General features: G+C 36.4%; 1 protein-coding gene and 1 pseudogene across 10 annotated transcripts in view; one reads left to right on the forward strand and one right to left on the reverse strand.

The window, feature by feature from the left end:
• The window catches only part of ANKS1B (ankyrin repeat and sterile alpha motif domain containing 1B), a gene marked incomplete at its 5' end in the record, with an annotated part of 1,156,737 nt that overhangs the window by 152,283 nt on the left and 991,539 nt on the right, over positions 1-12,915 (forward strand). The window lies entirely within an intron of this gene.
• LOC307194607 (glyceraldehyde-3-phosphate dehydrogenase-like) lies at positions 5,561-6,631 on the reverse strand (annotated as a pseudogene). Its single transcript has one exon. The product of its transcript is annotated as a glyceraldehyde-3-phosphate dehydrogenase-like (transcript).

A 12,915-nucleotide genomic window follows, 5' to 3' on the forward strand; every position in this document is an offset into this window, starting at 1 on the left:
CCCTAGAAACAGACCAACAGTACATACTGGCTTACCTTCAAGATATTGTCAGTTCGGTTCCAGACCACTGCAGTAAAGCATATATCGCAATAAAGCAAGTCACATGAACTGTTTTTGTTTCCCAGTGCATATAGAAGTTATGTTTATACTGTAGTCTGTTAAGTGTACAATACCATTATATTAAAAAAGCAATGTACATACCTTAATTGAAAAATTCTTTATTGCTAAAAAATCATAACCATCATCTGAGCCTTTAGCAAGTTGTAATCTTTTTGCTGGTGGAGGGTCTTACTTCTGTATTGATAGCTGCTGACTGATCTGGGTGGTGGTTGCTGAAGTTTGGGGCGGCTGTGGCAATGTCTTAAAATAAGACGGCAATGAAATTTGCCCCATCGATGAACTCTTCCTTCCATGAACGATTTCTTTGTAGCAGGGGGTGTTGTCTCATAGCATTTTACCCATATTGTAACCTTGTTGCTGCTTTATCAACTAAGTTTATGTGGTATTCTAAATTCTTTGTTGTCATTTCAACAGTCTTCACAGTGCCTTCACCAGGAATAGATTCTGTCTCAAGAAACCACTTTTGTTGCTCATTCATAAGAAGCACCTCTTCACCTATTCAAGGTATATCATGAGATGGCAGCAGTTTGGTCACATCTTTGGTTTCTACTTCTAATTCTAGTTCTCTTGCTACTTCTACCACATCTGCAGTTATTTCCTCCACTGAAGTCTTGAGCCCCTCAAAGTCAGCCATGAGAGTTGGAATCAACTTCTTCCAAATTCCTGTTAGTATTTTGACCTCTTCCCATGAATCACGAATGTTCTTAATGTCTTTCAGAAGGTGAATCCTTTCCAGAGGTTTTTTTTTTTTTAACATCTTTATTGGGGTATAATTGCTTTACAATGGTGTTAGTTTCCTCTTTATAACAAAGTGAATCAGCTATACATATACATATATCCCCATATCTCCTCCCTCTTGCGTCTAAGTCAGAAGGTTTTCAATTGACTTTGCCCAGATCCATCAGAGGAATCATTATCTATGGAAGATTTAGTCTTATGAAATGTATCTTAAATAATAAGACTTGAAAGTTGAAGTTACTTCTTGATATGTGGGCTGTAGAATGGATGTTGTGTTAGCAGGTGTGAAAACAACATTAATCTTATTGTACATCTCCATCAGAGTTCTTGAGTGACCAGGTGTATTATCATTGAGCAGTACTATTTGGAAAGGAATCTTGTTTTCTGAGCAATTGGTCTCAACAGTGGGCTTAAAATATTCAGTAGACCACGTTGTAAACAGGTGTGCTATCATCCAGGCTTTCTTGTTCCATTTATAGAACATAGACAGAGTAGATTTAGCATAAGTCTTAAGGGCCCTAGGATTTTCAGAATGGTAAATGAGCATTGGCTTCAATTTATTTTTAATTAATTAATTAATTTAAAAAAATGAAGTATAGTTGATTTACAGTTGGCTTAAAGTCACCAGGTGCATTAGTTCCTAACAAGAGAGTCAGCCTGTCCTTTGAAGCTTTGAAGCCAGATGTTGACTTCTCCTCTTTAGCTATGAAAGTCCTAGATGGCATAGTCTTCTAAAGTAAGACTGTTTTGTCTACACTGAAAATCTGTTGTTTAGCACAGCTACTTTCATTAGTTATTTTAGTTAGATCTTCTGGATAGCTTGCTATAGCTTCTACATTAGCACTTGCTGCTTCATCTTGCACTTGTGTTTGTTGGTTTTTAAAATTTATTTATCTATCTATCTATCTATCTATCTATCTATCTATCTATCTATCTTACTGGAATCTTAGTTCCCTGACCAGGGAACAAACCCAGGCCCCCTGTAGTGGGAGTGCAGAGTCCTAACCGCTGGACTGCCAGGGAATTCCCTCATCTTGCACTTTTATGTGATGGAGATAGAGTCTTTCCTTAAATCTCATGAACCAACCTCTGCTGGCTTCAAACTTTTCTTCTGCAGCTTTTTCACCTCCCTCTCAGCCTTCATAGAATTGAAGAGAGTTAGGGTCTTGCTCTGCATAGGTTTTTGCTTAAGGGAATGTTGTGGCTCATTTGATCTATCCAGACCACTAAAACTTTCTTCTTATCAGCGGTAAGGCTGTTTCACTTTTTTATCATTTATGTGTTCATTGGAGTTGCACTTTTAATTTCCTTCAAAAACTTTTCCCTTGCATTCACAATGTGACTAACTGTTTAGTGCAACAGGCCTAGATTTTAACCTATCGTGGCTTTTGACATGTCTTCACTAAGCTTAATCATTTCTAGCTTTTGATTTAAAGTGAGAGATGTGTGATTCTTTCTTTCACTTGAACACTTAGAGGCCACTGTAGGGTTATTAATTGTCCTCATTTCAATACTGTGTCTTGGGGAAGAGGGAGGCCTCAGGAGAGGGAGAGAGGTGGAGAATGGCGGTCTGTGGAGCCGTCAGGACACGTACAAGATTCATCAAGTTCACTGTCCTATGTGGACATATTTCTTGATGCCCCAAAACAATTCATAGATCATCATAACAAATATAGTAATAAATAAGAATTTGAAATATTGTGAGAATTACTAAAATGAATTGCAGAGACATGAATTGAGCAAATGCTGTTAGAAAACAGTGAAGATAAACTTGTTCAACACAGAGTTGCAACAAATCTTCAATTAAAAAGAAAAGCAAGTCCATTCTCTACGTCTGTGTCTTTATGCCTGCCCTGCCACTAGGACACAGTGGGGGAAAGGGAAGCTGGGACAAAGCAAGAGAGTAGCATTGACATATATACACTACCAAATGTAAAATAGATAGCTAGTGGGAAGCTACTGCATAGCACGGGGAGATCAGCTCGATGCTTTGTGACCACCTAGAAGGGTGGGATAGGGAGGGTGGGAGAGAGGCTCAAGAGGGAGGGGATATGGGGATATATGTATACATATGGCTGATTCACTTTGTTGTACAGCAGAAACTCACACAACATTGTAAAGCAATTATACTCCAATAAAGATATAAAAAAAAATCAGTATCTGCAAAACAATAAATTGAAGTGCAATAAAATGGGGTATACCTGTATAAAAATTTAGTTTAAGGTAAAGTTAACACTTGAAAGAAGCAGGAAGAGGAAGAATGATTCAATAAAAAATCCTGAAAAAGTGTTTTAATTATTGAGAGGGAAAAAAAGTTCAGTTCCTTACCTCATACGATTTAGCTCCCCTGCCCTCATCTGGGCCTGTTGCCTCTAATCCAGAGACTATGTGTTTTATTCATTTCAGGGGATAAATCTCCCATTCTGCTGTTTCAAGAAGAAGCAATCTGAGAACCTGACTGATTTAGATTTTCAACGGATGTTGTTGGATATTTGAATATTTCATTCCTTTTTATTGCTGAGTAGCATTCCATTGTATGAACATATCACAATTTTTTTTTTTTTTTTTTTTTTTTTTTGCGGTACGTGGACCTCTCACTGTTGTGGCCTCTCCCGTTGCAGAGCACAGCCTCCGGACTCGCAGGCTCAGCGGCCATGGCTCACAGGCCCAGCCGCTCCGCGGCATGTGGGATCTTCCCGGACTGGGGCATGAACCCGTGTCCCCTGCATTGACAGGCGGACTCTCAACCACTGCGCCACCAGGGAAGCCCCATATCACAATTTTTTAAATTGATTTACCTGTTAATAGACATTTGGGTTATTTCAGTTTGGGGCTAGTATAAATAAAGCTGCTATGTATATTTATGTATAAGTCTTTGTATAGAAACATGCTGTCATTTCTGTTGACTAAATATCTAGAGTGGAATGACTGGATTGTATGGTAGTTCAGTGTTTGAGAGTTGTGGTTGATTTACATCCCTGTCAACATTGGTATGTGAAGTATTCTTAATCAGCACCATTGTAATAGATATGAGTAGTATCTCATGGTTTTAATTTGCATTTCTCTCAAGACAAATGATGTTGAGCACCTTTCCATGTTCTTACTTGCCATGTGTATATCTTCTTTGCTGAAGTATCTGTTCAAATTCTTTGCCCATTTTTTTTTAAGGTCATTGATTTTTTTTATCTATTATGGATCAAAGAATAGAAAAGAAAATGTGATTTGCAAAATTTTTCTCCCAGTCCCCATTTCCTTTTCATTCTCTTAACAGTGTCTTTGAAGAACAGAAGCTCATAATTTTGTTAAAGTCCAATTTGTCAAATTTTCTTGTGTGGGTTGTGCTTTGGTATTAAAATCTAGAAAATTTTTTGCTTAATCCAAGGTCACAAAAATTTCCCTGTACATTTTCTTGTAGAAGTTTTATGGTTTTAGGTTTTGCTTTTAGATCTATGATTTATTTTTAAGTGAATTTTTGTATATGGTGTGGTGAGGATATACAGTTTTGTTTTGGATATGGTATGGCCTAAGGATATCCATTTGTTCCAACACAATTTTTTGATAAGACTGTTCGTTCTTTAATGAATTGCTGTTGCACCTGTGTCAAAATCACTTGCATATATGTGTAGGTGGACTTTCTATTCCTCTGTTCTCTTCAAATAATCTATCTTTAATACCATACAATGTCTTGTTTACTATAGTTTTATCATAGTCTTGAAGTCAGGTAGTGTAAGTATCCAACTTTGTTCTTCTTTTTCAGAGTTGCTTTGGCTATCCTAGGTCCTTTGTATTTCCATATGAATTTTAGAATTAGTGAATTTCTACAAAAAAAGCTTGCTGGGATTCTGATTGCATTGTATTGAATCTAAAGATAAATCTGTGGAAAATTAACATCATAAAAATATTTAGTCTTCTGATTCATGAACTTGATATTATCTCACCATTTGTTTAGGTCCTCTTTAACTTTTCACAGCAATATTTTGTAGTTTTTAGTGTACAACTTTGTACATATTTTGTCAAATTTGTTCTTAAGTATTTAATATTTTTCTTGATATTGTAAATGATATTTAAAAAAATTTTGATTTCCAATTGTTCTTTGCTAGCATATAGAAATATAGTTGACTTTTACCTATTGAGTTGTTTCTTGCAAACTTGCTAAACACACTTTTTTGGTTGTGTTTTTTTTTTTTGAGTAAGGTTTTCCTTTTTTTTAAACATTTTATTTTGAAATAATTTTAGATTTATGGAAGTATTATGAAGAAAGGTCAGAGTTCCCTATATTTTTTACAGAACTTCCCCTAATTAAACACAATTTTAATTTTAGTAGCTTTTTTTGTAGATTTCATGGGATTTTTTACATACATGACTGTGTTGTCTTCAAGTAAAGATAGATTTTCTTCTTTCTTTACAATCTGGATGTCTTTTATTTCCTTTTCTTTTCACTGCATTTCTAGCCACTACATTGGCTAAAATCTCTGGTACAAAAAAGTTTTTTGACTGCGTACATTATAGTTATTGGTGGTATATGACAAGGTAGGGCTCTCTGAGCCCCTCCCATTCTTTAAGTGGTCTGAGATTGAAACTGTATTGAGAATGGGAGATTCTCAGTGTGTTGGGGGATTGAGTTGGGGCAAGGACTCCCCAGCAGCTGAGCATATCTCTATTCCTCTCATGTTCTCGCTGTGGCTGGTGGCCCAGAGGGCTTTTACTCCTTGGAGGCCATGTGGATCATCAGTCCACTGCCCTATTACTGTAGCCAAATCCATGGTCCTACCAGGAAATGAGCTTGACAAAGTGGTTATTGAGGGCAATGCAAACCACGGTATCAAGGGTGAAAGAGTGGGTGTCACTGGTAAAGTTGCAGGAGACAGCAAGATTTTCAGTGTAGGCCAGGATGCTCTTTAGTGGGCCCTCTGATGCCTGCTTCACCAACTTTTTGGTGTCATTATATTTGCAACTTTCTCCAGATGGCAAGTCAGATCTATGATCATCATACTGTTGGTGGGGACACAGAAGGCCATGCCAGTATGCTTCCACTTCACCTCAGGGATGACTTTGCCAACAATCTTGGCAGTGCTAGTAGATGCCAAAATGATGTTTTGGGAAACCCTGTGGCTGTCACTGTATAGTTTCCCAGAGGGTCCATCAATTTTCAGTCTTCTGGGTGGCAGTGATGGCATTGACTGTGGTCATGAGTCCCTCTATGATGCCAAAGTTGTCATGGTTACCTTGGCCAGGGGTGCCAGGCAGTTGATGGTGCAGGAGGCATTGCTGACAATCTTGAGGGAGTTGACATACTTCTCATGGTTTATGCCCATCACAAACATGGGGGTTTCAGCAAAAGGGGCAGAGATGATGACCCTTTTGGCTCCACCCTTCAAGCGAACCTTAGCTTACTCCAAGGTAGTGAAGACATGAGTGGACTTCACCATATATCCAGCAGCAGCATCACCCCGTTTGACATTGGCAGGATCTCATTACTGGAAGATGGAGATGGACTTTTCATTGATGACAAGCTTCCCAGTTTCAACCTTGACTGTGCCATCAAACTTGCCATGGGTAAAATCACATTGAAACATGTAGACCATGAAGTTGGGGTCTATGAAGGGTCATTGATGGCAACGTTTTCACTTTGCCAGAGTTAAAAGCAGCCCTGGTGACCAGATATCTGATACAGACAAATCCATTTACTCCAATCTTCACTATCATGTCTTAGCGATGCAGCTGGCACTGCACAGGAAAATCAGCTGTCTGTTGAATGAAGAAAAACAGAAAGCCTCGGGAAACAGACATAACTTGCCCTGTTCTTGATCTTAAGGGGAATACATTCAGTCTTTCATCATTAAGATTATGTTAGCTATAAGTTTTTTGTAGATGTATTTTATAGGTTGATGAAATTTCCTTCTATTCCCAGTTTAGCAACAGTTTTTATTAGGAATTGATGTTGGAGTTTGGCAAGTACTATTTCCATATCTGTTGAGATAATAATGATTTTTCTGTTTTAGTTTGTTAATATAGTAATTTATGAATGTTAAAACAAATTTGCATTCCTGAAATAAACTCCATTTCATCATGGTGTAGTGTTCTTTTCATACATTGTTGGATTCAACTTGTTAGAATTTTGCTGAGAATTTTTGCTTCTGTATTCACGAGTGATATATTGATCTGTAGTTCTTTCTTGTCATATGTCTTTGGTGTCATAGAATATTAGGCAGTATTTGTGGCTCTTCAATATTTTGGAATGATTTTTGTAGAACTGATACTATTTCTTCCTTAAATATCTGGTGTAATTCCCCATTGAAACCACCTGGACCTGGACGTTTTTATTTTGTTTTGTGGGGAATGTTTTGTAACCACAAGTTCAAGTTCAGTTTCCTTAATAGATGTAGGGCTATTCAGGTGATCCTATTTTTAAAAATGAGTTTTGGTGGTTTGTGTTTTTCAAGAAACTTGCCCATTTCATCTAAGTTTTTTAATTTATTGGTATAAAGTTATTAAAAATATTTTCTTACTGTTCATATTTTTAGAATATGTAGTGATATTACCTCTCTGCTCCTAAGTTAGTAATTTGTATCTTCTATTTTAATCCTTATCAGTTTGCCTATAGATTTTTAAATTTTATAGAGTATTTTAAAGAATCACTTTTTGATTTCATTGATTGTCTCTATTGTTATCCTGTTTTCTTTTTCACTGGTTTCCTTTCTTCTGCTTACTTTGGGGTTAATATGCTCTTCTTTTCCTGTTTCTTAAAGTGGAAGCTGAGGTCATCAATGTGGGACCTTTCTCTGATCTATCAGTGTCATTTTAATACTATACATTTTTCTTTAGGTACTACTTTAGTTGCATCCCCAAAGTTTTGATATTTTGTGTTTTCTTTCTCTTTCAGTTGTAAATACATTCCAAAATCTTTTTGATATCTTCTTTGACATATGTATTATTCAGTTTCTAATATTTGTGGATATTAAAGATACCTTTTGGTGAACGATTTTTAATTTAATTGGAGTCAGAATATAGTTTTGTGATTTGAATCTTTTATTTTATTTTTAAATTTTTTTAAACATCTTTATTGGAGTATAATTGTTTTACAATGGTGTGTTAGTTTCTGCTTTATAACAAAGTGAATCAGATATACATATACATACATCACAATATCTCCTCCCTCTTGCATCTCCCTCCCACCCTCCCTATCCCACCCCTTTAGGTGGTCACAAAGCACAGAGCTGATCTCCCTGTGCTATGCGGGGGCTTCTGACTAGCTATCTTTTTACATTTGGTAGTATATATAAGTCTATGCCACTCTCTCATTTCACCCAGCATACCCTTCCCCCTCCCAGTGTCCTCAAGTCCATTCTCTATGTCTTTATTCCAGTCCTGCCCCTAGGTTCTTCAGAACCATTTTTTTTTTTTTTTTAGATTCCATATATATGTGCTAGCATACGGTATTTGTTTTTCTGTTTCTGACTTACTTCACTCTGTATGACAGATTCTAGGTCCATCCACCTCACTACAAATAACTCAATTTCGTTTCTTTTTATGGCTGAGTAATATTCCACTGTATATATATATGCCACATCTTCTTTATCTATTCATCTGTCGATGGACAATTAGGTTGTTTCCATGTCCTGGCTATTGTAAATAGAGCTGCAGTGAACATTGTGGTACATGACTCTTTTTGAATTATGGTTTTCTCAGGGTATATGCCCAGTAGTGAGATTGCTGGGTCCTATGGTAGTTATATTTTTAGTTTTTTAAGGAACCTCCATACTGTTCTCCATAGTGGCTGTATCATTTCCATTCCCACCAACAGTGCCAGAGGGTTCCCTTTTCTCCACACCCTCTCCAGCATTTATTGTTTGTAGATTTTTTGATGATGGCCATTCTGACTGGTGTGAGGTGATACCTCATTGTAGTTTTGATTTCCATTTCTCTAATGATTAGTGATGTTGAGCACCCTTTCATGTGTTTGTTGGCAATCTGTATATCTTCTTTGAAGAAATGTCTATTTAGGTTTTCTGCCCATTTTTGGATTGGGTTGTTTTGTTTATATTGAGCTGCATGAGCTGCTTGTATATTTTGGAGATTAATCCTTTGTCAGTTGCTTCATTAGCAAATATTTTCTCCCATTCTGAGGGTTTTCTTTTTGTCCTGTTTATGGTTTCCTTTGCTTTTCAAAAGCTTTTAAATTTCATTAGGTCCCATTTGTTTATTTTTGTTTTTATTTCTTTAGGAGATGGGTCAAAAAGGATCTTGCTGTGATTTATGTCATAGAGTGTTCTGCCTATGTTTTCTTCTAAGAGTTTTATAGTGTCTGGCCTTACATTTAGGTCTTAATCCATTTTGAGTTTATTTTTGCGTATGGTGTTAGGGAGTGTTCTAATTTCTTTCTTTTACATGTAGCTTTCCAGTTTTCCCCGCACTACTTATTGAAGAGACTGTCTTTTCTCCATTTTATATTCTTGCCTTCTTTATCAAAAATAAGGTGACCGTAGGTGCGTGGGTTTATCTCTGGGCTTTCTATCCTGTTCCATTGATCTATATTTCTGTTTATGTGCCAGTACCATACTGTCTTGATTACTGTAGCTTTGTAGTATATTCTGAAGTCCAGGAGCCTGATTCCTCCAGCTCCATTTTTCTTTCTCAAGATTGCTTTGGCTATTTGTGGTCTTTTGTGTTTCCATACATATTGTGCAATTTTTTGTTCTAGTTTTGTGAAAAATGCCATTGGTAGTTTGATAGGGATTGCATTGAATCTGTAGATTGCTTTGGGTAGTATAGTCATTTTCACAATGTTGATTCTTCCAATCCAAGAACATGGTATATCTCTCCATCTGTTGATATCATCTTTAATTTCTTTCACCAGTGTCTTATAGTTGTCTGCATACAGGTCTTTTGTCTCCTTAGTTAGGTTTATTCCTAGGTATTTTATTCTTTTTGTTGCAAAGGTAAATGGGAGTGTTTTCTTAATTTCTCTTTCAGATTTTTCATCATTAGTGGATAGGAATGCAAAAGATGTCTGTGCATTAATTTTGTATCCTGTTACTTTACCAAATTCATTGATTAGCTCTAGTAGTTTTCTGGTAACATCTTTAGGATTCTCTATGTATAGTATCATGTCATCTGCAAACAGTGACAGTTTTACTTCTTCTTTTCCAGTTCGGATTCCTTTTATTTCTTTTTGTTCTCTGATTGCTGTGGCTAAAACTTCCAAAACTGTTTTGAATAATAGTGGTGAGAGTGGACAACCTTGTCTTCTTCCTGATCTTAGAGGAAATGGTTTCCGTTTTTCACCATTGAGAATGATGTTGGCTGTGTGTTTCTCATGTGTGGCCTTTGTTATGCTGAGGTATGTTCCCTATGTGCCTGCCTTCTGGAGGGTTTTTATCATAAGTGGATGTTGAATTTTGTCGGAAGCTTTTTCCGCATCTATTGAGATGATCATATGGATTTCTCCTTCAATTTGTTAATATGGTTTATCACATTGGTTGATTTGCATATATTGAAGAATCCTTGCATTCCTGGGATAAACCCTACTTGATCATGGTGTATGATCCTTTTAATGTGCTGTTGGATTCTGTTTGCTAGTATTTGTTGAGGATTTTTGTATCTATGTTCATCCGTGATATTGGTCTGTAGTTTTCTTTTTTGTGCCATCTTTGTCTGGTTTTGGTATCAGGGTGATGGTGGCCTCACAGAATGAGTTTGGGAGTGTTCCTCCCTCTGCTGTATTTTGGAAGTGTTTGAGAAGGATAGTTGTTAGGTCGTCTGTAAATGTTTGATAGAATTCACCTGTGAAGCCATCTGGTCCTGGGCTTTTGTTTGTTGGAAAATTTTTAATCACAGTCAGAATTTCTGTGCTTGTGATTTGTCTGTTTATATTTTCTGTTTATTCCTGGTTCAGTCTTGGAAGGTTGTCGTTTTCTAAGAATTTGTCCAATTCTTCCATGTTGTCCATTTTAGTGGCATATAGTTGCTTGTAGTAATCTCTCATGAGCCTTTGTATTTCTGCAGTGTCAGTTGTTACTTCTCCTTTTTCATTTCTAATTCTACTGATTTGAGTCTTCTTTTTTTTCTTGATGAGTCTGTCTAATGGCTTATCTTCACAGAGAACCAGCTTTTAGTTTTTTTTGATCTTTGCTATTGTTTTCTTCATTTATTTTTCGTTTATGTCTAATGTGGTCTTTGTGATTTCTTTCCTTTTGCTAACTTTGGGGTTTTTTTTTTGTTCTTCTCTAGTTGCTTTAGGTGTAAGGTTAGGTTGTTTATTTGAGACGTTTCTTGTTTCTTGAGGATTCTATTGCTATAAACTTCCGTCTTAGAAGTGCTTTTGCTGCATCCCATAGGTTGGGTCATCCTGTTTTCATTGTCATTTGTTTCTAGGTATTTTTTGATTTCCTCTTTGATTTCTTCAGTGATCTCTTGGTTATAAGTAGTGTATTGTCTAGCTTCCATGTGTTTGTGTTTTTTACAGAGCTTTTTCTGTAATTGATATCTAGTCTCATCGCACTGTGGTCAGAAAAGATACTTGATACGATTTCGATTTTCTTAAATTTACCAAGGCTTGATTTGTGACCTAAGATATGATCTATCCTGGAGAATGTTCCATGAGCACTTGAGAAGAAAGTGTATTCTCTTGTTTTTGGATGGAATGTCCTATAAATATCAATTAAGTTCATCTTGTTTAATGTGTCATTTAAATTTTGTGTTTCCTCATTCATTTTCATTTTGGATGATCTGTCCATTGGTGACAGTGGGGTGTTAAAAGTCCCCTACTGTGATTGTGTTACTGTTGATTTCCCCTTTTATGGCTGTTAGCATTTGCCTTATGTATTGAGGTGCTCCTACTTTGGGTGCATAAATATTTACAATTGTTATATCTTCTTCTTGGATTGATCCCTTGATCATTATGTAGTGTCCTTCTTTGTCTCTTGTAATGGTCTTTATTTTAAAGTCTATTTTGTCTGATATGAGAATTGCTACTCCAGCTTTCTTGTGATTTTCATTTGCATGGAATATCTTTTTTCATCCCCTCACTTTCAGTCTGTATGTGTCCCTAGGGCTGAAGTGGGTCTCTCGTAAACAGCATATATATATGGGTCTTGTTTTTGTATCCATTCAGCCAGTCTGTTTCTTTTGGTTGGAGCATTTAATCCATTTACATTTAGGATAATTATCGCTATGTATGTTCCTATTACCATTTTCTTAATTGTTATGGGTTTATTTTTGTAGGTCTTTTCCTTCTCTTGTGTTTCCTGCCTAGAGAAGTTCCTTTAACATTTGTTGTAACGCTGGTTTGGTGGTGCTGAATTCTCTTAACTTTTACTTGTCTGTAAAGGTTTTAATTTCTCTGTTGAAGTTGAATGTGATCCTTGTGTGTAGAGTAATCTTGGTTGCAGGTGTTTCCCTTTAATCACTTTCAGTATGTACTGCCTCTCCCTTCTGGCTTGCAGAGTTTCTGCTGAAAGATCACCTGTTAACCTTATGGGGATTCCCTTGTATGTTAATTGTTGTTTTTCCCTTGATGCTTTTAATATATTTTCTTTGTATTTAATTTTTGATAGTCTGATTAATATGTGTCTTGGCATGTTTCTCCTTGGTTTTATCCTGTATGGGACTCTGTGCTACCTGGACTTTTTGAGTCTTTTGTTTCCCATATTAGGGACGTGTTCAACTGTAAAATCTTGAAATATTTTCTCAGTCCCCTTCTTTTCCTCTTCTTCTGCTGGGACCCCTATAATTGGAATGTTGGTGTGTTTAATGTTGTCCCATGGGTCTCTGAGAGTGTCCTCCATTCTTTTCCTTCTTTTTTCTTTATTCTGCTCTGCGGTAGTTATTTCCACTATTTTATCTTCGAAGTCACTTATCCGTTCTTCTGCCTCAGTTATTCTGCTATTGATCCCTTCTACAGAATTTTTAAGTTCATTTATTGTGTTGTTCATCATTGTTTGTTTGCTCTTTAATTCTTCTAGGTCCTTGTTAAACGTTCTGGTATTTTCTCCATTCTTTTTCCAAGAATTTGGATCATCTTTACTATCATTATTCTGAATTCTTTTCCAGGTAGAC

The sequence above is a fragment of the Stenella coeruleoalba genome, assembly GCF_951394435.1.
Source record: "Stenella coeruleoalba genome assembly, chromosome: 11".
NCBI lineage: Eukaryota > Metazoa > Chordata > Mammalia > Artiodactyla > Delphinidae > Stenella > Stenella coeruleoalba.